Consider the following 27,205-nt stretch of genomic DNA (forward strand, 5'->3'; position numbering starts at 1 on the left):
AGTACACACAGGGCCCCATAATACCCCTCATTATACACAGAAACCCACATAATACCCTTCGTTATACACAGAAACCCACATAATACCCTTCGTTATAAACTGTGCCTTACACCAAAGTACCCCCATGTTAACCCCTAGTACACACCAGACTAATGATATGTGTGGAGAGACAGATGTAGCAATGCTCATATATGCTGTGATGCGTAAGCATTGCAGCACAGATGGTGCAGATAGTGTTCCCCCCTAATGAATGCACGCGTGTGTATGCACGCACGCACGTGCCCATTCATTCTTTTTCCTAAATGGATATTAGCGCATGAGAACAGGCAGTATCCATCATTGCTTAGGATATCAGGCAGTAAGACTCCAGTGACTCTTAAGAGACAGCCAGAATTAGTCATTTGCAGCCAAAAAATGTCCACAACAATGTAAAATTATATTATATATGAAACTAGTTGTTAAGGTGACCGATGTAACAAAAACCCCATGTCATATGTAAGTGACATTTGTCAGATTAGATCTGTGTATGTGCATATACTGTATGTCCAACAAGACAGTTGAAATAGGAAGCCAACACCTTGTTGGTACAGGATGGACCACATATATTACAGGCAAACCTAAGGGGAAATGTATCAGTGGATAAGTGGACAAATGGAGGAGTTGCCCAGATCAAGTCAATCAGCTTGCATTTGTCAAGTTCTTTCTATAAAATGCTGATTCGTTAATATGGTAAACTTCTCCATTTGTCCACTTTGATACGGGAAGGACTGAAAGATTTTTAGAAACTTATGATGTGAAAACTATTTCCCTACAATTCTCCCTAATTGTACTTGGAGATATATTATGGCTAGGGACCAAAGTAAGGCAGTTACTGTCCCCACTTATCAATTATATTTGTCTTGCTTTTCTTATTTTTTTTATTATCAATAGTAGCCTCCATAGAGGACAGTCACTAGAATTTAAAATATAACTTTTAATATAAGAGAAATAATCCTTCAAAATGTGCACTGAACGTTCGTTAGTGACTCAGGATTCCACAAGTTATGTTTAAAAGAAGCCAAAGTAAATAACTTAATTTTTTTTTGGTGAGCATAACATAAAATATGTTGAAGGTAACATAATGTATTTATAAGTGAGAAAACAATGACACATGTTGATGTGTTTTTGCACTAGTAAAACTTTGTAATAAAAAACTGCAGGATAACCAGGAAGGCTAAAGATGCGGTAAGACAGGACGTTGTCCGTGAATGTGCATGGGAAAAGCCCATTTTAAATCTTCTGAGTCAGCAAGATATTAAAGTGAATGGAAGAATCCTTAATCCCAGGGAGGGATGTTCCAGTATGCAGTCTTTCAAACCCACATCGTGCACCCAAAAATCTTGAACTGGATCCAAGTCTCAGTCTGCTGTTTGTCCCTCCTCACGTAATTGGATAACCTCAGAAGGTATGCAGAGATTTTCATTCTCTACAGCAATTAACTCTCACTTCACATGGTGATTCTAGTGATAAAACAGTAGAGCAGAAATTATACATTTTAAACTTCTGTATGTTTAGCAAACTAATATCCCCATGTACCAGAAGTCCATGAACCTCTTCTCATTAAAACTCCTGTACAAAAAAAAGATCAAACATGGACCAAAAGAAGGGGAATAATTATGAAAGGGGAAAGAGCCCCATTGTCAGCGAAACAACAGAAGTTTCTGCTGGCTATAGGACTTGTTATTGCACTTACAAAGCCTCAATCGTTTGCATGGAGAAACCTATTCTACGAACATTGTGGTGGTGCAAGTACTTTTAGAATGCAGAAATTAAAAAAAAAAAAAAAGGTAGTAGGTTGAATTAAAAATCTGTATCTTTTGTGCTACTTGAAGCCTGGTGCAAACAACAAGCTGATAATGATGACAATCAGTGGTTCCTTCTGATTGGTTGAATGCATATTACACTACTAGTATAGTAATGTTGGTGTTGCAATCTGTCTTCATTATTGTACTGATGATTATCAATTGGTCATAGTCAATAAAGCATATTTCAATTAGAAATTTTAAAAGGGAAGGCCACAGATGGCGGTATGGATTTGTGCTCAATAGAAACTTTCATTTTGACTTTATGTCTTGCTCTAATTTACTCTGACACTGTGAACGCAACATTATTAATTATTAATAACACTGTCCAGATATGTACTAATCCCAAGGGGAGTGTGTGTGTGTGTGTGTGTGTGTGTGTGTGTGTGTGTGTGTGGTGGAGGTGGAGGGGGGGGGGGAATCACTGCGATCACACTACCCCATAGTACTTGCAGGGCAAGAGAGGACCTCCCTGGACCCTCCACTACTCTGAGCAACAGCAGTGAGTGGCAATGGTGAGAGAGACTTCTGCCATTGATCCCAATGTGGTACCTCCGGGCACCTCCAGCTGGACTGGGTCTGACTCAGTAGTATTCATCCCTAACCCAATCTCGGAGCCCCTGAACATAGCCACAGAATTAACAAAGGACAATTACCTCTGTGATGTACTGACCTGTTGTTGATATTACAACAGCCATTTTCTGGGTATAGGCTTGCCAGTGAGTTTTCAATGTTATGAAGCTATATAGTTATTAGTTATGATTAGTTAGTAAATAGTTCAATTAGCATGAATTTTTTTTAGAGTATGATATTAATACTGAAATGAAGTCATCATGCTTTAATAGGGGGCAATTTACAAACATGGAAAGCTGCACAAAATAAAAAGCACTGTGGTGGGTGCACATTTTTCCAGTTTGTCAATGACTGCTATTTTCTTTTCTTGTACTATGCATCAAAAATGAGATCATAAGGTCGTAGGTGCTATCAAAACATGATCATTGGCCCTCATTCCGAGTTGATCGCTCGCTGCCACTTTTCGCAGCGCAGCGATCAGGTGAAAAATCGGCATTTATGCGCATGCGCATGGTACGCAGCGCGCGTGCGCTAAGTACTTTCACACAAAAGTTTGTAGTTTTACCCAAGCTCGAGCGACGTTTTTCAGTCGCTCGAGTGTTCGTAGTATGATTGACAGGAAGTGGTTGTTTCTGGGCGGCAACACGGCGTTTTCAGGGAGTGTGCTAAAAAACGCAGGCATGCCAGGCAAAAATGTAGGAGTGGCTGGAGAAACAGGGGAGTGGCTGGCCGAACGCAGGGCGTGTTTATGACGTCAAACCATGAACTAAACAGACTGCAGTCATCGCAAGATAGGAGCAGGTCTGGAGCTACTCAGAAATGGCATGAAATTTTTCATGTGCAGTTCTGCTAACCTTTCGTTCGCACTTCTGCTATGCTAAGATACACTCCCAGAGGGTGGCGGCTTAGCGTTTGCACTGCTGCTAAAAGCAGCTAGCGAGCGATCAACTCGGAATGAGGGCCATTATCTGGTTCCTATAACATAAATGTCAACAGAGGATTTTGTATTCATGATCACTTAACTAAAAGAAAAGTGGAAAGACAGAATCCATACTAAGCCTAGGTTCACACATGATTGCTTTTATTTGTGAGCAGTATTCCTAGAACTCTCTGCTAGTCTACTGACAGTGACAGCTGCAATATCACTTGGTGAAGAAATTCGTGAAACTCTTTGTAAAGTGTATGGGGGAGTTTTTCTTTTCATGGACATAACCTGCTCCTTTAAAGTTGCTTGAAGCTGCTCAGGCAGCCCAGCGATTAAATTCTCTTGATGGACCATTTAATGATATAGGCTTAAAAATAACCACACAAAAATGAGCCAGTCTGAAAATGAAATAGTATCTTTAGCTAAAAAAAAAAAGTCTTCAGTAATATTTTTTATTTGTGCTGTAAGGATGGAGGAGTCCACCCTCGAGCAGATGTTCTCAGTCCAATAGTTTAGTGTTTTTGGAATGCTGCCCATGATTTTCGCCTATCTCTAGCCATTTACAAGAGTTTTATTTCTCCAGCTGAGTTTTCCTTGAAATGTATACATTCTTAGACCTGCTTCTAAATTGGGGCTCAGTTAAGTTAAAAGCTATTTTTGCTGAGATGAGAAGCCTATAACAAAGCAACAAAAGGATCAGTCAGAGAGAGAGATGCCAGTTAAATTAAGGGTGGGGTTAATCCTGAAATTAGCCATAATATTGTTGGAATGTATTTTTTAAGGTGGGGGGAGCTGAATAACTTAAACCATTCACCAGAATAAGGATCCACCCCCTCCTTTCCCACTGACAACTCTAAATTTACACTCCAAATACGCAGGCAGACAGGTTTCTCTTTTAGTAGTAGAAAATACTTTTGCTTAAAGTCGCCAAGTGATGATGTCACAGAATAGAGCAGTGGTTAGAATTAGTGGTTAGTGGTCACGTTGCTGTCTTGCAGTACTAGGAACATGGCTTTTATTCCAAACCAGTGTGCTATCTGTGTGCAGTTCATATTCTTCCTCAGTTTGTATGTGGTACCTTTAGGTATTCTTGTTTTGCCCACAGACATACTGGTAGATATATTAGCTTCTGATAAAAATGCCCCTGGTAGGAGTAATTCAAAATGTAAAATGTATAGTAGAGTGATATTATCTTGGGTGCAAACACTAGGATTTTCATAGAAAGTATTCCTTTTTTAAATGAATTTCCACATTGCTAAAATTATATATGACTGTGTATATGAATCTTGCAGAAAGTCAAATTAGAATGAACAATAAATACAATCTATATAATGGAAGGCACTGCATTCCCCCTGATGGTTATACATAGGGGTAAATTTACTAAGAATCGTATTTTCCCGTTTGAGGTCAAAGTTCAATCACGAATGACATCGAAAGTGTAAATATGCAACTTTTTGAATTGATTACGACTAATTTACTAAGCTGCCGTATTCTGCATTTTCGGTTTTTCCGATGTCGATGTCATTCGTTTTTTTAGGCAGTGTTTTACGTGAGTGACTTGTAAAACACTGCCGACTTTAATACAATGAATCTCGGCCGGATCTGAGAGATCCGTGCAGGGCTTCATTGTGCACCTTGTAAAAAAAATAAAAAATGTTTAAACTCAAAAAAAAAATTGCGTGGGGTCCCCCCTCCTAAGCCAGATCAGCCTCGGGCTCTTTGAGCCGGCCCTGGTTGCAAAAATATGGGAAAAAATTGACAGGGGTTCCCCCATATTTAAGCAACCAGCTCCGGGCTCTGCGCCTGGTCCTGGTTCCAAAAATACGGGGGACAAAAAGCGTAGGGGTCCCCCGTATTTTTGAAACCAGCACCGGGCTCCACTAGCTGGACAGATAATGCCACAGCCGGGGGTCACTTTTATACAGTGCCTTGTGGCCGTGGCATCAAATATCCAACTAGTCACCACTGGCCGGGGTACCCTGGGGGAGTGGGGACCTCTTCAATCAAGGGGTCCCCCCCCAGCCACCCAAGGGCGAGGGGTGAAGCCCGAGGCTGTCCCCCCCATCCAATGGGCTGCGGATGGGAGGCTGATAGCCTTTGTTGAAAGTAATGAATATTGTTTTTAGTAGCAGTACTACAAGTCCCAGCAAGCCTCCCCCGCAAGCTGGTGAGTAGGAAAAAATCCTACTCACCAAATCCAGTGTAGAGGGCTCCTCGGATAATCCATTTGTAATCCACGTACTTGTAAAAATAAAAAAACGGGACACCCGAACACGAACTGAAAGGGGCACCATGTTTTCACATGGGACCCCTTTCCCTGAATGCCAGAAACCCCCTCTGACTGATGTCTAAGTGGGTTTCTTCAGCCAATCAGGGAGCGCCACGTTGTGGCACCCTCCTGATCGGCTGTGTGCTCCTGTACTGTCTGACAGGCGGCACACGGCAGTGTTACAATGTAGCGCCTATGCGCTCCATTGTAACCAATGGTGGGAACTTTGTGGTCAGCGGTGAGGTCACTTTCGGTCAACCGCTGACCTCAAAGTTCCCACCATTGGTTACAATGGAGCGCATAGGCGCTACATTGTAATACTGCCGTGTGCCGCCTGTCAGACAGTACAGGAGCACACAGCTGATCAGGAGGGTGCCACAACATGGCGCTCCCTGATTGGCTGAAGAAACCCACTTAGACATCAGTCAGAGGGGGTTTCTGGCATTCGGGGAAAGGGGTCCCATGTGAAAACATGGGGCCCCTTTCAGTTCGTGGTCGGGTGTCCCGTTTTTTTATTTTTACAAGTACGTGGATTACAAATGGATTATCCGAGGAGCCCTCTACACTGGATTTGGTGAGTAGGATTTTTTCAACAGGTACACCATGGATTCTACTGGAGAAGAGGACCGACCCTCGTGTGAACATAAGGTAAGTATGTGTATATGGTGGTGTGTATGTATGCATTAAAGTTATACTTTCAAGGTGTGTCTGTAATGTCTTTATTGGGGTATTTTTTTAGTAGTAGTACTACAGGTACCAGCGGGCCCGGTTTTCCGCCGCATGCTGGTACTTGTGGTTCTCCAAGTACCAGCTTGCGGGGGAGGCTTGCTGGGACTTGTAGTACTGCTACTAAAAACAATATTCATTACTTTCAACAAAGGCTATCAGCCTCCCATCCGCAGCCCATTGGATGGGGGGACAGCCTCGGGCTACACCCCTGGCCCTTGGGTGGCTGGGGGGGGACCCCTTGATTGAAGGGGTCCCCACTCCCCCAGGGTACCCCGGCCAGGGGTGACTAGTTGGATATTTGATGCCACGGCCGCAAGGCACTGTATAAAAGTGACCCCCGGCTGTGACATTATCTGTCCAGCTAGTGGAGCCCGGTGCTGGTTTCAAAAATACGGGGAACCCCTATGCTTTTTGTCCCCCGTATTTTTGGAACCAGGACAAGGCGCAGAGCCCGGTGCTGGTTGCTTAAATATGGGGGAACCCCTGTCAATTTTTTCCCCATATTTTTGCAACCAGGGCTGGCTCAAAGAGCCCGAGGCTGGTTTGGTTTAGGAGGGGGGACCCCACGCATTTTTTTTTTTTTTTAATTATAACATTTCCCACCCCTTCCCACTGAAAAACATGCACGGATCTCATGGATCCGTGCATGCCTATACAAACACGGGATAAAAAAGCAGGTCTGTTTTTTTTTAAGCACTTTTTCACGATTTGTATTTCATCACGGCAGTGTTCGGCTATTGTTGTTTGTGTTTTGCACTTTTTAGTAAATTCCCGATTTCTACCAAATTGCAGGCGTATTTGACCGATGGTGTATTGATTCGTGATTTTTTCCTAGGACTTCCAAAATATTACGAATGCCCTCATCACTGGCGTGATTTTTGCTTAGTAAATTACCGAGATGACACTTTAAAGAAAAAACGGCATCTCGGTCAAAATCGGGACCTTAGTAAATATACCCCATAGTATTAGTGTGCTTGTGTACATTTTAAACTTTTTTTTTTAAATCAATATTTATTTTTTGGGGAGAATCCAGGCACCAGTACTCAGGGTCGCAGAGAGGGGGAGGTGGGTACTAATTTCCCAGGCCTAGCTTGATGAATTGTCCCGGGTCCAAAACCACCCCCTGCCTCCCCCAAACCTATCAACAGTGGCAGCAGACTATACCCAGCTCAGAACATGCTTCTGTGTACTGGGCTGCAGTGGGGCCATGGAGTCTCCTCTGCCAGTGTATATGTGTGTGTGGGGGATGGGGTAGAGTGATCACACTGTGATCACTCTACTCCCCTGGATTTGCCTCTGGGTGGAGGGCTCAGGGCACCCCCCTTTTCAGCGTGCAGCTCTGCAAAGGTACTACAAATATTTTTTCCCCTATTCTTCCTAAGTGGGCATGACCATGCCTCTGCAATTAGGTCACCCCCCTAAAAAGTACCAGGGTTAGGGACAGCTCTCTACAGCCCTGCCTGTACTCACCCCAAACATGCCAATGTTTGGTGTGTAACTGTGTGCCTGTGGATTGGAAATTGCATTGTAGTCTGTGCCGAGGTATTGGCTGAAGTATCTGCATAAATATATTTTTCATTGTGTTCAATGAAGTTGCATAATAGGCTGCTGTATAAATTAACAGATAAAACCTAAAATACCTCCCAACAATATGAAAGTTAGAATCAGAACATGGAGTACAGCAACATAGTGGGATTTGCCACCCACCCAGTGGTTGTGTTTATCACTTCTGTAGTGCTGAACTGCCCCAAACCTCCCTCTTCCTAAAACATGTCGCACTGGAAGCAAATGACTTCACTATGTGTGGTACCAACTCTATATGGCCATGCCAACAAGCTTCACGCGAGGAATGGCTGGGGGTATGACATGATAAATGTACTGTATTAAAAATGCTTGAATAGCAAAATAGGGTGTTCAGCGGGCATCCTAAAAGCTGGATGACATCCTCAATCCTTTTCACCATATAGGGACTGATTCAGAGTCTCTGCCTGTACGTATACGTTTACCTCTGAATGCTGTCTAGGCACCCATTGAACAAATACTACTGTACATGCTAACGGCACATAGCTACACCCACTCCAAATCACCCGTAGTTACTAGTTATAAATAATTGCTAAAATATCAAATCTATCCACAAAGCGGTTTTACGTGAAACACTGGATCAGGCTCCTAGTGTGCTCAATCTCCACTGATAGATAGTCTGGTTCCTCGGGGTTCTTCTATAGAGAAATGTTTATGGTAGATGCATTAAATAACCAGTATCCATTTTTGTCTTTTTGAGTTTGTTCTAGAATGTTCTGAGAGAACTGTTTAGGACCTGTGGCTTCTCATTGTAAAGGTAGGCTGTATGCTTTATGATAGATGCCCTGGGCAGTGCTCTACTTCCCAGTGGCAATGGCCCCACACCTTGGTGTAAAGTCATGTTCATTGGCAGAGGTGGCCTAGAGCCTTGCGCCAGTGCTGTAGAACTCTTGCAAGCTGGGCTGGCTGCGCTGTTACTTACTACCCAGTGAAGAGCTTAACTTACCTGTGAGGTCTGCATCCAAAAGACTTCCTGTTGTTATGGTGGAGTGGGCTGGGTCCTAGTGCCCGGCGGTAAACAGAGGCAGCGTGCAGCACTGCCTGCCTGCCCTAGCTTGCCACTGCAAGCAACTCGTGGTGACAAAAGAAGTCTGAATGGTGCTATGGTGCTCCCAAAGCGGTCGGGCCCTGTAGCAAGCGCACTCCTTGCACCCACTGCATGGACCTATCCAGATGTCCTAAGCCTATCCAAATGCCCTAGACAGTTGTCTATACTGCCTATGTGACTAGGGCCGGCTCTAGATTTTACAGTCACTAAATTATGCCTTATCTTCTCAATTATCTTCCTGTTGAAGTAACCTTAGATGAATAAATGAATTATGTTTAAACATTACTTCCTCCTACATTAATGAGGATACAGGCAAGTACAGAAAAATATGTTAGAAGATCGGGAGCAGTGCATTTTGTTTCTGGTACAATAGTGCATAATTGAGGGTCAGAATTACTAATATACTGGTCAACTGTAAGAATTTTTTTAGAGCAAAATGTACACTTGTCTACTCTCCCAAGTCTCCTGTACTCCCAAGTCTCCTGTACTATGGGAATAACACCCCGGTACTATGGGAAGGACAGGGACGTCTCCTGGAAAGCGATGTTGCCGCCCAGCCAGCTTGCAGACTTAATTTGCTCTGAAATGCATCACTGTGGCTCCTTGTCACGCTTTACCAAGCAGGGAATCTCGACTTATACCGGGAAAGAGACACAATTTGGCATGTATGGGTATCTCATGCATGCATATTGTCTTCAGCAAAGTAATTGATCTACAGTGTAACATATATTATCCTGCAGAGATTGGTGTCCAGTGTCTATGTTGAGCCTGATATCCCTTTGCGCTGTGCTGTATCAAAGTTGTGAGGAGAATAGGAGGAGTATAGGGGTCTGCATGGTGACACAGAGGAGTATTAAGATCCAATATTGACTCTTAATGAACAGAGCTGGTTTGGAGTGAGAGTTTGGAGGTTGACCAACATTATTACATTGGAAGGATCCAGGTTTGAGTGATAGAGTCTGCATTCCTTTGTACACATATTAAGGAAAGGTCAGCATCATTTGTAAACAGTATAATGGATTTAATGTTTGGAACTGTGGATCTTTTAGAGACAATTAGTGGAGATATAAGTGCCTAGAAAATTGTAGGACTGTAATTGGACAATATATTGGTGGCTATGCAAACTAACACAAATATTTAAATTTGAGTTCAAATATACAAGGTGAGAGAGACTCTAAAGGCCCATACACACTTGACGATGCACACATCGTTAACGACCATCGTTAACGACTTCCCTTGAACTTCCCTTGAACAGCTGAGCAAACGACATGAGCATACACACTACCAACGACCAAAGACGAAAGACCAAAGACGAAAGACCAAAGACCATAGACCATTCATCGTTGAAGCATCCAAGCTGAACAGTTTATTAAAATAATGAGCTGGGAACAGGGCTGGTGAACAGTGGCTTGGTCGTTGGTCGTTGGTCTTTCACACCATACACATTCAACGACGTCTCTGGTCGGTAACGACCATAGTGGAAATTGAGCATACATGCTCCACAGATAAGCGAGGGTCGTTAACGTCCCGCGGGGCCGCGCATCGGTGGTCGTCGGATGCATACACACTTGACGATATAATGAGCGACGTCGTTGATGAGGGCTGAAATGAACGACGTCGTTCATTTTATCGTCAAGTGTGTATGGGCCTTAATTCATTCATTCCATAGAAACTTCCTCTACAGAGCAGGGCATTTGATATTTCTGGTGAACATCGCCATTGAGTCCACCTCTGAATCAGTGTGTTTACCTGTACTTAGTTGTTGCTAGCACTTAAATTCAGACTGTGATTACAGGTGATGCTAGGCAGGATGGAATTGTACAGCAATTAAGATGACATAATGTAAAGGTACCACTATAAAGTAGCAGGACAGCAAGGTTAGATGATGCAGCAGGAGCACAGTATTTGCTAATATGCTGGATAAACAAGACGAACCACAGAGTAATATGTTGTGGTAAATGTGTGTGTACACACACACACACGCACGCCGAACAAAACAACAGAATTACCATCCAGTGAGTTTGATGTAATGAGTTTCATTAAGAACAAATTGCCTCAGTCACTCGGATACAAACAACACGTGAGAAGGAATAGAAGCAGGTGCTTTATCCTGAAAAGCCTCAAACTGAGTAGACAAATCCTGAGTAAACCCAGACAAAATGGTTTTGGAAGGAATGATGGAAGTATTGTAGAAAGGATCCAGATGTTTCTGCAGAAAACTCCTGGATAATGCAACAGACTTTACATTCTGGGAAACTAGTCGATACGTAATAATAAAATCAGACAGAGAGAGGAGTAAGTCCCAGTGAGCCTGTCTTGAATTTAGAATTTTAGGTGCTTAATATATTTATTGGTTATTGTGATCTATCTATCTATCTTGTCATTGTATGCTTAGCTCCTTCTATCCAATGTCTCCGTACTTTAAACACTCATTTTACAGCAAGTAGGACAGAAATACCTATATCTCCACTGAAAATTATGCACAAGGGTACAACTGCATCAGTGACTGAGACTTGAGACATTATAGCACAAGAAGCTTTATCAGAAGCTTCCACATCAAGATAAAGTGATTCTTGGAATATTGATATAAAAGAATTGGGACAGATAAAAGATTTCTTAAGGGGTACAGCTTTTATTAGCTTTCTTTATGTTTAAAGTGAAAATAGGAACTACTGTACAATCACAGAGACATTCCAAATAAACCCAGAAAAAATGCTGCGCTTCAAAAAGTGGAGAAGCTGCAAGTGAAAGTAATTAAAACAGAGACTTGACAAGTGGCACCAACAGTCCCCCCTGCCCTACAGCGTTAAGTGCGATGCCCCCTCCGCACACACCAAGTTATGGTCCTGGAAACAGAATTGAGAGTGCAAATAAGTTGGTGCTATAATTAAACACCAACCGTGATAGGGAGCAGCACTAAGGTGAAAACAAAAACTAGCTAAATATAACAAAAATAGGAAAGAAGGCAAGAAAGAGTAAAACACTCAGATTATCGGCGGGATGTAATTGAGGCTGATCTTGGATTCCATTACATCCCATTGCAGGTTAATAAAGAATCTGTAATAAGCACAGTTTAGAAGATCATGATCAGGTTAGTTCTAAGATCCCCAATCAGTCTCCTGGCAACTGGTTAGCAGTGTAGACTATGGCGTAAATGTAGTAGGGTCCGAGTTGGTGGAGGTGCAGGATTTTGGGTGAGAATGCCCGTATTTTTAATGCAGCATTCATTTGCATGGCAAAACCAGGTTTACTCCCAGGTCTCATTGTGCTGCGCTTTGTTCTGACTCCCGATTACTACAGCTGAAGTTAAAATATTTCTTGGTTCTTTGATTGATGCTGATTGGATGTTTCAGCCCTCAGAGGGAGTCTCCCTGGACACTCTTAAGGTGCATATACACGGTGAGATTCGGGCTAACCCCGATTCTCACTATGCGACAGTGGCTAGGTCGGCAACGCAAGCACATGACTGTGCTTGCGATACTGACTATGTGCGATTTTGGCTAAGTGTCCATTTTGACTATCTTTTCTACGAGATAGTCAAAATTGACTTGCTTGCGGAACCGTGCATCGGCACTGCATCGGGATCGCAAGGTGACTTTCACCTTGCGATCTGCACTAACTTTTCTTACGATTTTGACTATATACTATTATACTATAATTATACTATAATAAAATATATCACCGTGTGTACACACCATTATGGTAAACAAATTGCTACTGTCAAATTTACTTGAACTATTAGAGAGAACTGCAATTTCTATATAAAGCATTTACCTTCTCATCAATTCTCTATTGTTGAAAAGACTGGTATTATTGATAGAATTGTCCAGCGAAACATTTCCTAGTGTTATGTGGAAAAATGGCGAGCATACTCTGTAGTTAAGACTGTCTGTACTATACTGAAGATCTGACATACTGTGTTCTGCAGAAAGTTTTAGTAGTCTCTGAGGTGTCCTGTGCCCTTTAAACGCCGATTACATATTGCCCATAGCACATATAAACAACATATATGTTAAGATATATGTGCTGGCTTGTTTTAGCCCAGGATGGCAGCGCTGTGTATAACAGCCAACATGTGCACTCGGGACTCAGCATTAGGCATTGGCTAGGTGTCACAGGAGTCTGGGGACGGACTTTGAAGGACAGTGAAGTCAAAGGCTGCATCTTGGGTGCATTGGCGACTGTTATAGACACAGCGCTGCTGATCCTGATCCCAGCAAATATGTTGCATACATATCTGCATGTATGTTTTTATGTGTTAACAGGCTCCCCCCTGCACTATGTGGTGTGAGCTGTAGCCCAGAGGCTGCAGCCGCCACTGTGCATCTGCGGTCCTGAGCTTACACTACTATAGTTGAAGACCTGGGGCCGCAGAGTAACAGTGAACGATTGTAGTTCCAGGAAAGGGGGCTGTTTTGGTTGATGCACTCAACAAGTGGTTCTATAAACTCAAGGTTATGGTAGGCACTCGTAACATATTAAGGGGTAGATTCATGAAGCAGTGGAGAAGTTGCCCAAGGCAACCAATCAGCTGCTATGCATAATTTCATAGAATGCACTGGCTAAATGTTACTTCAAAGCTGATTGATTACCATGAGCAACTTCGCCACTAGCTCAATTCTCCACTCTTTTCACTGTTTCATGAATTTACCATTAAGATTATAATAATAATAATTATTCTAGTCAAATACTTTAAATAAGTAACAGCTTATCTCTACTGGTTACAATTACATTGTAAATATATAAAACAGAGGAATGTCTCAACTCATATATAGGGGAGGTACTCATCCATTTGTTGTCTAGAAGTAAATTTAGGTACAGAAATCAATTCAATTGAAAGATTAACCTTACATATAAGACCTAATATAGAGGAGACACTCAGCATTGTAGCCGCATGGAATAACTTCAGATGAATTTAAACACTGCTGCTGCTGCTGCTGCAGTGTGTGTGCTGGATGCAGTGAACACCATGGGGGGTAATTCCAAGTTGATCGCAGCAGGACATTTTTTAGCAGTTGGGCAAAACCATGTGCACTGCAGGGGGGGGGGGGGCAGATATAACATTTGCAGAGAGAGAGTTAGATTTGGGTGGGTCATTTTGTTTCTGTGCAGGGTAAATACTGGCTGCTTTATTTTTACACTGCAATTTAGATTGCAGATTGAACTCACCACATCCAAATCTAACTCTCTCTGCAAATGTTATATCTGCCCCCCTGCAGTGCACATGGTTTTGCCCAACTGCTAAAAAATTTCCTGCTGCGATCAACTTGGAATTACCCCCCATGAGCGAATCATAGACACTTTTATCTCATATCCCACAAAGAGACCTGTTGCTGACTGTAGAGGAGTGCAGGAATCAGTTCTGAGGTGGTCATGCCGAGTTGATGGCAACCAGCAACTTTTTGCTGCTGCTGCGATCAACTAGTCCACACCTATGGGGGAGTGTATTTTAGCTTAGCAGGGCTGCGACTGCTTGTGCAGCCCTGCTAAGCTAAAAAAAGCAAAAGCAGACTAGGCCTGGACATACTTACCCTATGCGACGATCTGTGCAATGCTGAGGCCGGCTTTGACGTCAGACATTCGCCCTCCATTCTGCTGGATACGCCTGCGTTTTCTTCTGCCCTCCCCAAAAACGGTCTCCAACGGTCTGGTTCCGCCCAGGTACGCCTTTTTTCTGTCAATCTTCTTGCGGTCGGCTCTGCGACCGCTTTCTGCGTGGACGTGATGTAACGGTCGCCGGGCAACGTCGCGCACGTGCACTGTGTCGCGCATGCGCATTTCGGACCCGTTCGCACCGCAGCGGCAAACCGCTGCGTGCGAACGAGTCGAAATGACCCCCTGAATCTGATGAGAGGAGCAGGGAGACTGCACAGCACGTTATAATTGAAGCTTCTGGGAAAAACTAAATAGATAAAATATGTGTACTGTGAATGTACAAGTTTTGCCACCATTCAGCAGAGTGTAGTATGTTATGCCGGCGGTCAGGCTCCCGGCGACCAGCATACCGGCGCCAGAATCCTGACCGCCGGCATACCGACAGCTGGGCGAGCGCAAATGGGCCCCTTGCGGGCTCGCTGCGCTCGCCATGCGGCGGCCACGCTATCTATTTTACCTCCAGGGGGGGCGTGGACCCCCAAGAGGGAGAAGAACTGTCGGTATGCCGGCGGTCGGGATTCCGGTGCCGGTATGCTGGTCGCCGGGAGCCCGACCACCAGCAAAGTGAAAACCACCCCATTGAGCATAGTAGAGAGTCGTTGCCACCCTTTAAGGCAGTGGTTTTCAACCTTTTTCGACTCACGGGTCACCTAACAAGACGTTCAAAATTACCATGGCACGCTATCCATCTCCTACGGGGGAAAAAAAGCCCACACACATTGGCCCCAGGGACTGGCTGGGCAGGGTGCCATCTGCCCCCTGGGCCAGTGCAATTTGAGTGTTTCAGGGCCACCTGACTGCAGATTCCCTATGAAAAACTGGGCCGCTTGCTTGAGTCTGCCCCCCAGGCTGAACATTGCCAGTCAACACCTGGCTTCACCCCTTTCCCAACCAGCATCTTATAGAAAACATTATTAGCTGAAAGTGTCTCCCTTCAAATTCGAGGTTTACTGCATTCATATATAAATGCCAAGCTTCACTCACCTTCTGTCAGTGCTGTTGGCTTCCTCACTTTGCTTCAATTAATTACAATGAACCCTTGTTCTTTGGGATACGGTCATTAGGTCGACCACACTTAGGTCGACAGTCATTAGGTCGACCACCATTGGTCGACATGTATTAGGTCGACATGGTCACTAGGTCGACATGTACTAGGTCGACATGGAAAAAGGTTGACATGCATTTTTTTTACTTTTTCATGCTTAACAATCCACATGGACTACGACTGGGAATAGTAACCTTGCCTGAAGCATGCCGAGCGAAGTGAGCCATGCGAGGGGACACGGTGCACTAATTGGGGATTCGCGTCACTTTACAAAGAAGACACCAAAAAAAGTTAAAAAAACTCATGTCGACCCTTTTCCATGTCGACCTTGTTCATGTCGAACCAATGATCACGTCGACCTAGTGACCATGTCGACCTAATGCATGTCGACCAATAGTAGTCGACCTAAGTGTGGTCGACCTAATGACCCATACCCTGTTCTTCATTCAAATTTAGCAAAAAACATAGGCCCTCATTCTGAGTTGTTCGCTCGTTATTTTCCTTCGCATCGGTGCGATTTTCCGCTAACTGCGCATGCGCAATGTTCGCACTGCGGCTGCGCCAAGTAAATTTGCTAAGAAGTTTGGTATTTTACTCACGGCATTACAAAGTTTTTTCTTCGTTCTGCTGATCGTAGTGTGATTGACAGGAAGTGGGTGTTTCTGGGCGGAAACTGCCCGTTTTATGGGAGTGTGTGAAAAAACGCTGCCGTTTCTGGGAAAAACGCGGGAGTGTCTGGAGAAATGGGGGAGTGTCTGGGCGAACGCTGGGTGTGTGTTTGTGACGTCAAACCAGGAACGACAAGCACTGAACTGATCGCACTGGAAGAGTAAGTCTCGAGCTACTCAGAAACTGCAAAGAAAAATCTTTTCGCAATATTGCGAATACTTCGTTCGCAATTCTGCTAAGCTAAGATTCACTCCCAGAGGGCGGCGGCTTAGCGTGTGCACTGCTGCGAAAAGCGGCTAGCGAGCGAACAACTTGGAATGAGGGCCATAATTCCTGAGTTTGTGGAGACTTTAGTTTCAAGTACACATATAGTAGGTACAGTACCAGACATAGTTCAGATTAATAAAAGTGCAATTCAGAAGTCAACATTATCAGTTTGACAGCTAGGAAGAGCAGGCAGACAGGCAGTTCAATAGGAGTACAGGAAACTTTGTATTTTACTGACAAGGGTCAAGGTCAGTATGGAGGAAAATAGGAAATGGCTGCAAAGACCCAAGTAGGCCTTCTGTGCTTTTAGGCCCCATAGCAGCTGGTTGTGCTAAGAATCTTACACTACTGAACCTAAAATTAAGTTGTCAAGCTGTCTATCTAAGGCCTCCTGATTGTTTTTAATTAGGTCGATATACTTTCTACAAAGAAATGCTTTGGAAGCTTCTCATATGTCAAGTAATCAGCTAAAGCCTAAATTTTCTTGGCAGAACATTTAACTGTCCAGGGGTTGCCAGCTCATTCTCACCGTAAGGAATATCAACATCAACTGATATTTACATTATTTACATTATGCCACTTAACTGTGTCTGAGATCCAGCAACATATCTGACCTGCTGTCTCAGCATCCCAACATGGCGAAGCAGTCTTGCAAGGATAAAGTGATGTATCAAATATAAGTCAAGCAACAGAAAGTGGAAGTAGAAATGATTAAATTATGACATTGATCGCACATGAGGGTTCCTGGCTGCCCCAATAAGACTAGATATGGTACATATTGACTTTCTCCAACTCCTAGCAAGTAGAGATGTGCGGCCGGCACTTTTTGTGTTTTGTGTTTTGGTTTTGGTTCTGGTTCTATGCTTGTGTTTTGGATCTGGATTAATTTTGCCAAAACCACCCTTTCTTGTTTTGGTTTTGGATCTTGGTGATTTAAAAAAAAACATAAAAACAGCTAAAATAACAGAATTTGGGGGTAATTTTGATCATACGGTATTATTAACCTCAATAACATTCATTTCCACTCATTTCCAGTCTATTCTGAACACCTCACACCTCACAATATTGTTTTTAGGCCAAAAGGTTGCACTGAACTGGCTGTATGACTAAGCTAAGCGACAAAAGTGTGCGGCATAAACACCTGGCCCATCTAGGAGTGGCACTGCAGTGTCAGACAGGATGTCAGATTTAAAAAATAGGCCCCAAACAGCACATCATGCAAAGAAGAAAAAGAGGTGCAATGAGGAAGCTGTATGACTAAGCTAAGCGACACAAGTTTGTGGCATAAACACATGGCCCATCTAGGAGTGGCACTGCAGTATCAGACAGGACGGCAGATTTAAAAAAATAGGCCCCCAAACAGCACATCATGCAAGAAGAAAAAGAGGTGCAATGAGGAAGCTGTATGACTAAGCTAAGGGACACAAGTATGCGGAACAAACACCTGGCCCATCTAGGAGTGACACTGCAGTGTCAGACAGGATGGCACTTAAAAAAATAGTCCTCAAACAGCACATCATGCAAAGAAAAAAAGAGGTGCAATGAGGTAGCTGTATGACTAAGCTAAGCGACATAAGTGTGCGGAACAAACACCTGGCCCATATAGGAGTGGCACTGCAGTGGCAGACAGGAAGGCACTTAAAAAAAAATAGGCCCCAAACAGCACATCATCCAAAGCAGTAAAAGAGGTGCAATGAGGTAGCTGTATGACTAAGCTAAGTGACACAAGTGTATGGCACAAACACCTGGCGCATCTAAAAGTGGCACTGCAGTGGCAGACAGGATGGCACTTAAAATAATATAGGCCACAAACAGCACATCATGCAAAGAAGTAAAAGAGGTACAATGAGGTAGCTGTATGGCTAAGCTAAGAGACACAAGTGTGCGGCACAAACACCTGGCCCATCTAGGGTTGGCACTGCAGTCCCACTGCACTAATGGTGGATACCAGATGCACTTCTAACACCAATATAGCTGTCAAGGCCTCAGTTGTCCGCTTTGCAACAGGATGACTGCTGTCATATTTCATCTTCCTAGCAAAGGACTGTTGGACAGTCATTTGTTTAGTTGAAGTAGTACATGCGGTCTTCCGACTTTCCCTCTGGGATGACAATAGACTCCCAGCAGCAACAACAGCAGCGGCAGCAGCAGAAGTAGGAGGCAGTGGTTCTTGATCTTTACCTATTTTATCCTCCAAATTTTTGTTATTTTTTCTGGAGTTATATAACAAAATGCAGCAAAGGAGAGCATACCTCTACACCACACAGGGCAAACCCTGTAAAAAGTATTTGGATTAAATATTAATAACCCCTTCATTTGGAGTAAACAATATACAGCACAGGACAGCACCACTAGAATGGACTTATACGGCAGTACCACTGGAGTGGATTTATACGCCAGTACCACTGGACTTATACGGCAGTACCACTGGACATATATGGCTGTATCACTGGACTTATACGGCAGTATCACTGGACTGGATTTATATGCCACTACCACTGGATTTATACAGCAGTACCACTGGATTTATACGGCAGTACCACTAGAGATATACGGCAGTATCACTGGAATTATACAGCAGTACCACTGGATTTATACGGCAGTACCACTGGAATAATACGGCAGTATCACTGGATTTATACACCAGTACCACTGGATTTATACGCCAGATTAACTGGAATTATACGGCAGTATCACTGGATTTATACAGCAGTATCACTGGAATTATGTGGCAGTACCACTGGACATATACGGCAGTATCACTGGAATTATATAGCAGTACCACTGGACTTATACGGCAGTATCACTGGACTGGATTTATACAGCAGTAACACTGGTCATATACGGCAGTATCATTGGAATTATATGGCAGTACCACTGGACATATACGGCAGTATCACTGGATTTGTACGGCAGTACCACTGGACTTATACAGCAGGACAGGGGCACCACCACTGGACTGATGCAGGACAACACAGCACCACTGCAATGGACTGGACTTATACAGCAGCACTGGACATATGGCACAGAGGACACCACCACTGTGACTGGACTGATGCAGCACAAGACACCACCACTGGACTGATGAAGCACAAGACAGCACCACTGGACAGGACTTATACAGCAGCACTGGACATATGGCAGCAGAGGACACCACCACTGTGACTGGACTGATGCAGCACAAGACACTACCACTGTACTGATGCAGGACAACACAGCATCACTGCACTGGACTTGTACAGCTACACTTGACATATGGCAGCAGAGGACACCACCACTGTGACTGGACTGATGCAGCATAAGACACTACACTGGACTGAGTAGCACAACACAGCACTGGAATTACACCCCACTTTCCCTTCTGCACAGACACTGAGGACAGAGACATGGCCTCTCGCTACACTCTCCAATGCCGGAGCAAAGTGGCAGCGACGCTCGGCTCCTTATATGGAATCAAAACCCTGCGAGAATCCGACAGCGGGATGATGATGTTTTGCCTCATTCTGGTTTCCGAGTCAGGCGGAAAAACCCGATCAGGACTCGGATCCGGGCTCTTGTAGTGAAGTTTGGGGGTGGGGTTCTGTCCTCAGGGAACCGAACCCGCTCATCTCTACTAGCATATAAAAAGACTTCAAAAAGAAGAATATGATGATGATTGTGTGATGTAGGTAAACATGAACCCATTCCAGTATCACTTTGTATGCCTTAAAAATGCTATTCAACCCACCTATATGACTATTGGGAAACATGAATGTATTTGCATAGATTAAAAAACTCAAAGACATAGCAAGATTTCAGTTCTGTAGCTTTCAGTCTGTAGAACTTAAATTGCATTAGCCTATATGACGCTAAGTGTACTTAACTGATGTATTAATGAGAACATGTCCCCACAAGTTTGATGCCATCATTCCTTCGGAAGCACTCCTGGGTACCATAGTGGAACACAACTCTGTAGCTCAGCTAAATACAGTTTTAGAGCACTTCTGTGTCAGAGGGGGCAGAAACGCATCACCAGGTTGCCACCCTTGAAGTGATCAATTGGGATATCTGATCATAATAGAAGTACAACTGTAGTCAGGGCACTAAGCAAGGAGGATTTCTTCTTCCAAGTGTATGCTGTGTCCTATGGCTGCAAGTATGTAGTACCCAGCTCACCACTTCTCTGGGTTCTTAGCGAGGGAGCTATTTCCTGCCAACTGTATGCTGTTTTGGTAGCTGGAATGGACTCATTGCAGAAGTATTCTGTTAAATATGGGGCTTCCTTAATAATAGTAGTGTTTAGCATTCAACATGTTTCGCCCATGGGGTACAGTCAGCAGAAGAGGGTACATGTTTCACCCACAGGTACAGTCAGCAGAAGAGGATCTGCCCAATAAAGACCAAGACCATCAGTGAGCTGGGTACACCATTCCGACAGAGGAGTCAGCCTGGAACTGTGCAGTGAAAGGAACAGTAATTACAAATGTAACAGTACATCGTACCTGAAAGGCTGTAGCATGTCAGTGGAATACCGCTGACAAATCATATTGTGAAACAAGCAATTGTGTATTTTAGGAACTGCTCGTGAACATCACCTATAGCACTACCATGTATTAAGGAAAAGTCTTTGGACTATAGTTAGCTTTTGCTGGACAATTATAAATATAAGTGACCTGAGTACTGGTAGATCTACTATGTCACACAAAAAATGTATACATTGTGAGTGGATTCTATCACATAACTCTCATTTATATACTTCTCCAAGTATTTCAGAGGTCACTAAAAATACAATTGACCTATTCGTAATGTATTGAATCGAAACTGATATATATTCTGAAATCTACCCATTATATACTGTAAGTACACTAAGAGGTCCTAAATCTTACCACTGCTTATATATCAGTAAGTACTTTTGTTTAGCATCTAACCATTGGATGGAAATGTACAGTGCCTAATGCATGAGTTAATTATATTGGTACAGTATCTTAGCCTATAAAATATCTATCCGCTAATTACTCAGGCTCATATTTGTGATTTTATTTATAATAAAAACAAATTATTTACTTGATATGATCTATCCCGCTTCATTATTCCTATTCCACAGTTTATTAGTTTACTTCACTCTTTTTTTTCCTATGTCTTCCTCTCTGTTTGATCCTTGACCAATTCTTACGCAAGCGCCTTGAGTCCTATTGGTGACAGAGCATTATATAAATAAAATTATTATTATTATTATTAATAATAATAATAATAATAATAATAATAATAATAATATTTATTATGCCCCTTTATGCAAGGTTACTGTCCTGCTGTTTCCACTGCAAGTGTCTCCAGAGACGGGGAGGAATTATTTAGGCACAGAGTGTTTCCGTTCATAAATGAATGTTAATTAATTCTGTTCCAGACAATTACCCCAATATTTGTAATACCCATTAGTCCATCCATCTGCAAAATATATAACTGCCTTGAAATATACTGATGGACATACCTTATACTGCTCTGTAGTGATAAAGCCCATTTCTTATTTTACTGGACATATTAACAATGGTATTGGTGACAGCATGTGTTATGATCCCATGTTTGTATGTTTAAATTGTATCAGGTGACTAAATGATTTATATATTAAGCTATAGAAAATTCATAGCAGGTCAGAATGTTTACATCTATGCAAGAACTAATTAAGCTTCAGAGGTGTGATGTAAGAGTCATGAAAATGAGTTTCGTAAGTATGACCTAATCATCTATATTCTATATGAAATTTTTTTCTTTTCATGCTGTTTGACAAATTACAAAACCTCTAATTAACTAGACAGTGTCTGCACTAAACCACAAGCCATTTGGTCTAAGAGAGTGTATGTTTGCTCTTCACAGCATGAGGTCAAGGGTAAGGGACGCTGTCTTTACAAACATGCTCTTCGGATACAACAAAACTGGATAGAGAACAAGTTCTTTTGAAAACAAAGGGAAGTGCTGATTAAAGTTTCCCTGCCATATAACTGGGCATACATCATGAATTCTTCTGACAAACTGTGTTGTGAATTATATGTAGCCCCTGCTTATCTATCAGGGAAACCCTGGGTTAAGAGGACTCGAAAGACATTGAGAGACATAGGTCAAAAATAAGCAGTTCTGGTATTGAAAGGGTTGAATTCCAAAGGTGTGTGTGTCAAGAAGCAGTTTTGCTGTAGGGATAAAAATGTCTGCTGTAGCTGTATTAGTGTGATTCTTTTAAGGTAGTCACATAGCTAGGATGCCCAACGTCTAGCAGAAGCAGATTTACTCCAAACATTGTTCAATTCAAAGGTAATAGCTGAATCTGTTTTTATCCTTTTTATTTTCTTTGAAATTGTCTGTAATCTGTGTGTACTTTTAAATAATCATAATACTCTTTGTAATTCTTTTGTAACTGTATACTTTAAAGTTATTCTTGAAATGAAAACGTAATTTCTAGCTCTGATATTCCATGTTCTTAGACCTACAACCTTGTGAGTCACATCCTACTGATTTTAAAGCATATATACTGTAAGCAGAACTGAAGGGCCACTGTGGGAGTTGTTCCTTCCCAGAATAATCCCCTTGGTGGTGTCAGACCAATAGATTTTGTTGTTAGGATAATTTGCAAAACACCATGACCACCCAACTTGGAAGGAATTCTGAGTGCAGGCACGATTGTGACACGCTATACAAATGTAAGAAAAATATTATATGTACAAATGACCTTTCAGCATTGCCCATGTCACTTAGATGCTCTGCTGACAAATTTCCTGCATAATACCCAATTTCTTAACCTTGGGCTATATAAATTAATTGATGTTAAATAAGAACTTACTTTATTAGTTCAAAGTTGCAACAAATAATTGGGAAAATCAAGAGTAGATCACTTTATGCTTGGTACAGGTATCCGGATGATAGATCATCAATGTATTGGCCAACAATCAATAGAACAACACCATATGGTCAACATGCACTAGGGAGACATGCAACTAAAAGGTCAACATGCTTTAAAAAGGTGATATGATAATGGTTGAAACATTTTTTGGCGATTTCCACATGTTTTCCCAACATTTGCTTGATTTACTATCCATGTGGACATCTATTGGCAATAGTAATCTGTGGTGAGCGAAGGGGAGCACAGCGAGCCTGCAAAGCTACACTTTTGTATTGGTGGTGATCACACATAACACGGAATATACAAGATTTGACCTAAAAAACCCCAAGATCTTGTGTCAACCATTTTCAGATCGACCTTCTACTATAACACACCCCTGGGTGCACAGGTCTTGTATGCAGGTAGTTATACTGCAAATACTACTGTTTATAACTGTTATAGAACTATAAGTAACTTGTGATACATCTGATTTATGCAAATACTACTGTTTATAACTGTTATAGAACTATAAGTAACTTGTGATACATCTGATTTACCACATACAGTACACATAAGAATGCTTATTTGTAATAATGTGAACCTTGAGATTAAATCTATGGAGTCATAATAGCCTTAATAACACATAAATAAAGAATTTGAGGTTAACATTGGGCACCTTATAGCAGGTGTAAGGTTGGTGACTGCTAGACCGAAATAGCAAACAATGTAGGTAGTGGATTCTATAGCAGATTTCCTCAGTCTACAGGAGCACAGGAAAATCTTTGTGGGTAACATTTTTTAAAATAAAATGCACTTCAAATAAAAAGTCATTTTTTTAGCAAACCTATATATTGAAAAACTAAACATAACCAGATGGTCATTAAAGTATAACCTCAGGATATGTCATATGTTAATAACTTACTTCCTTTAAAAGGGGATGTGAAGAAAATATGATGAAGCAGCCACCTACTAGTTACAAGTGGCTACTCCCCCAATCACATGCCTCACCCATTAAAGGGTGGTTTTTAACCAGCTAAGGCAGAAGTCTGACACTCCAGTCCTGCACAAGAGAGAAAGTCTATGAGCACTTAAAGGCACTCCTGACGCTGGCCAACCTTATAGAGAAGGGCTTGGAAGGCAGTTTGCATCTGGTTAAAAGATGAATTCTATCCTGCATGGATTATTTACCTTTCAACAATGCATGGTTAGTAATGGCCACAAAATGAATGAATACAAGGTAGTAATAGAGAGCTTTAACCATACATTTTACAGCAAGTCACTACTTCTCCAGCGCAGAGAACTTAGTTTCATGAAGCAGTGCTTCTAGGTTAAGGTCAAAACTGGCTGTTCTATGCCCTCAAACCTATGCAAAACACTTCCACAAGCTCCACATCCAAGGCATCTGCACTTTGGCTAAAATCAGGTTAACTAAGACCTTGACTAAAATGATATTTCCAAACACACTCTGGCACTCAAAATTTATTTGAATGTAATTTTTTATCCAAGTGTGGGAAAATAAAGCATAAGTTGCTTGCCAACCCAATGAACAAGGATACCTCCTTTTTCATTTGGGGTCTAAAGGCTACATTCTTAAGAATGACTTTAAAGTGCAAATACTGTGAATCACTTTACTTGTAAATCACTTTAGCAGCCAACTTTGGTGCACTAACATCCTAAAAGGTTAGACCTTCTTAAGACCTGTCTGGATTCACTGTAGCAGATTAAGAATTCTTTTTTGTCACCTACTCGGGCTGCAGAGTCTAATGGAGCACTGATTTTCACCTGCAAGAGAATTTGGACTTTCTGAGCATGACCCAGGTACAACTAGCATAGATACTATAAATCCAGATGGGCTATATATTAGAGATGAGCAGGTTCGGCTCCCTGAGAACTGAACCCTCCCAAACTTCACTACCTAAGCCCAGATCCGAGTCAGGCTCGGGTTTTTCCACCTGACTCGGAAACCAGAACGAGGCAAAACGTCATCATCCCGCTGTCGGATTCTCACAGGGTTTGGATTCCATATAAGGAGCCGCACATCGCCGCCATTTTCACTCCAGCATTGGAGAGTGTAGCGAGAGAGGACGTGTCTCTGTCCTCAGTGTCCTTCAGTGTCCTGCATCAGTACAGTGGTAGTGTCTTGCGCTGCATCAGTCCAGTTACAGTGGTGGTGTCTTCTGCTGCCATATGTCCGGTGCTGCTGTATAAGTCCAGTTCAGTGGTGCTGTCTTGTGCTTCATCAGTTCAGTGGTGGTGTATTGTGCTGCATCAGTCCAGTCACAGTGGTGGTGTCCTCTGCTGCCATATATCCAGTGCTGCAGTATAAGTCCAGTCCAGTGGTGCTGTGTTGTGCTGCATCAATTCAGTGGTGGTGTATTGTGCTGCATCAGTCAAGTCACAGTGGTGGTGTGCTCTGCTGCCATATGTCCAGTGCTGCTGAATAAGTCCAGTACATTGCAGTGATGCTGTGTTTTCCTGCATCAGTACAGTGATAGTGTCCCTGTGCTGCTGTATATGTCCAGTGGTACTGCCATATAAATATCCAGTGATACTGCCGTATATATGTCCAGCGGTACTGCCGTATAAATCCAGTGATACTGCGTATATGTTCAGTGGTACTGCCGTGTAAATCCAGTGGTACTGGCATATAAATCCAGTGATACTGCTGTATAATTCCAGTGATATTGCCATATAATTCCAGTAATACTGCCGTAAATGTCCAGTGGTACTGCCATATAATTCCAGTGATACTGCCGTATATGTCCAGTCGTACTGCCATATAAATCCACTGATACTGCCGTATATGTTCAGTGGTACTGCCGTATAAATCCAGTGGTACTGGCATATAAATCCAGTGATACTGCCGTATAAATCCAGTCCAGGGGTACTGCCATATAAGTCCAGTGGTACTTATCCAGTCCAGTGGTAATCTGCTACCAGGACCGTGATCGCCGTACAGTCTGTTGTCTCCTGGGTGCGGCACATCACGGACCCGGTAGATAGATTGTTGGAAGGGGCTGGGAAGGACCCGGTGATCTTGATGCATGTTGGCACCAATGACAAAGTTAGTGGAAGGTGGTATGTCCTTAAGAAAGACTGTAGGGACTAGGGCAAGAAACTTTAGGCAAGAACATCTAAGGTAATATTCTCAGAAATATTACCTGTGCCACGCACTAGTCCAGGGAGGCAGAGGGAGATTAGGGAGGTAAATGTGTGGTTTAGGGATTGGTGCAGGAAAGAGGGGTTTGTGTTCCTGGAACATTGGGCGGAATTCTCAGTCAGGCACCATCTTTTTTTGTCATGATGGATTGCACCTGAATGAGGAGGGGGCAGTGGTGCTGGGGGGAAGGATGGTTAGAAGGTTGGAGGAGATTTTGGGAGTCAATCTGAGTTCGCTAGCTGAATTCGTTCGCTGTGCAGCGATGAGGCAAAACAATGACACTTCTGCGCATGCGTATGCAGCGCAATGCGCATGCACGGCGTATTATTACAATGAACGATGTAGTTTTACACAGGGTCTAGCAATGCTTTTCAGTCGCACTGGCAGCCCGCAGAGTGATTGACATGAACAGGGCGTTTCTGGGTGTCAACTGACCGTTTTCAGGGAGTGTTCGGAAAAATTCAGGCGTGCCAGGAAAAACGCAGGCGTGCCAGGAAAAACGCAGGCGTGGCTGGGCAAACGCAGGGTGTGTTTGTGATGTCAAATCAAGAACTGAATGGTCTGAAGTGATCGCAAGCGCTGAGTAGGTCTGAAGC

This window comes from Pseudophryne corroboree, chromosome 8 (genome assembly GCF_028390025.1).
Source record: "Pseudophryne corroboree isolate aPseCor3 chromosome 8, aPseCor3.hap2, whole genome shotgun sequence".
Classification (NCBI taxonomy): domain Eukaryota; kingdom Metazoa; phylum Chordata; class Amphibia; order Anura; family Myobatrachidae; genus Pseudophryne; species Pseudophryne corroboree.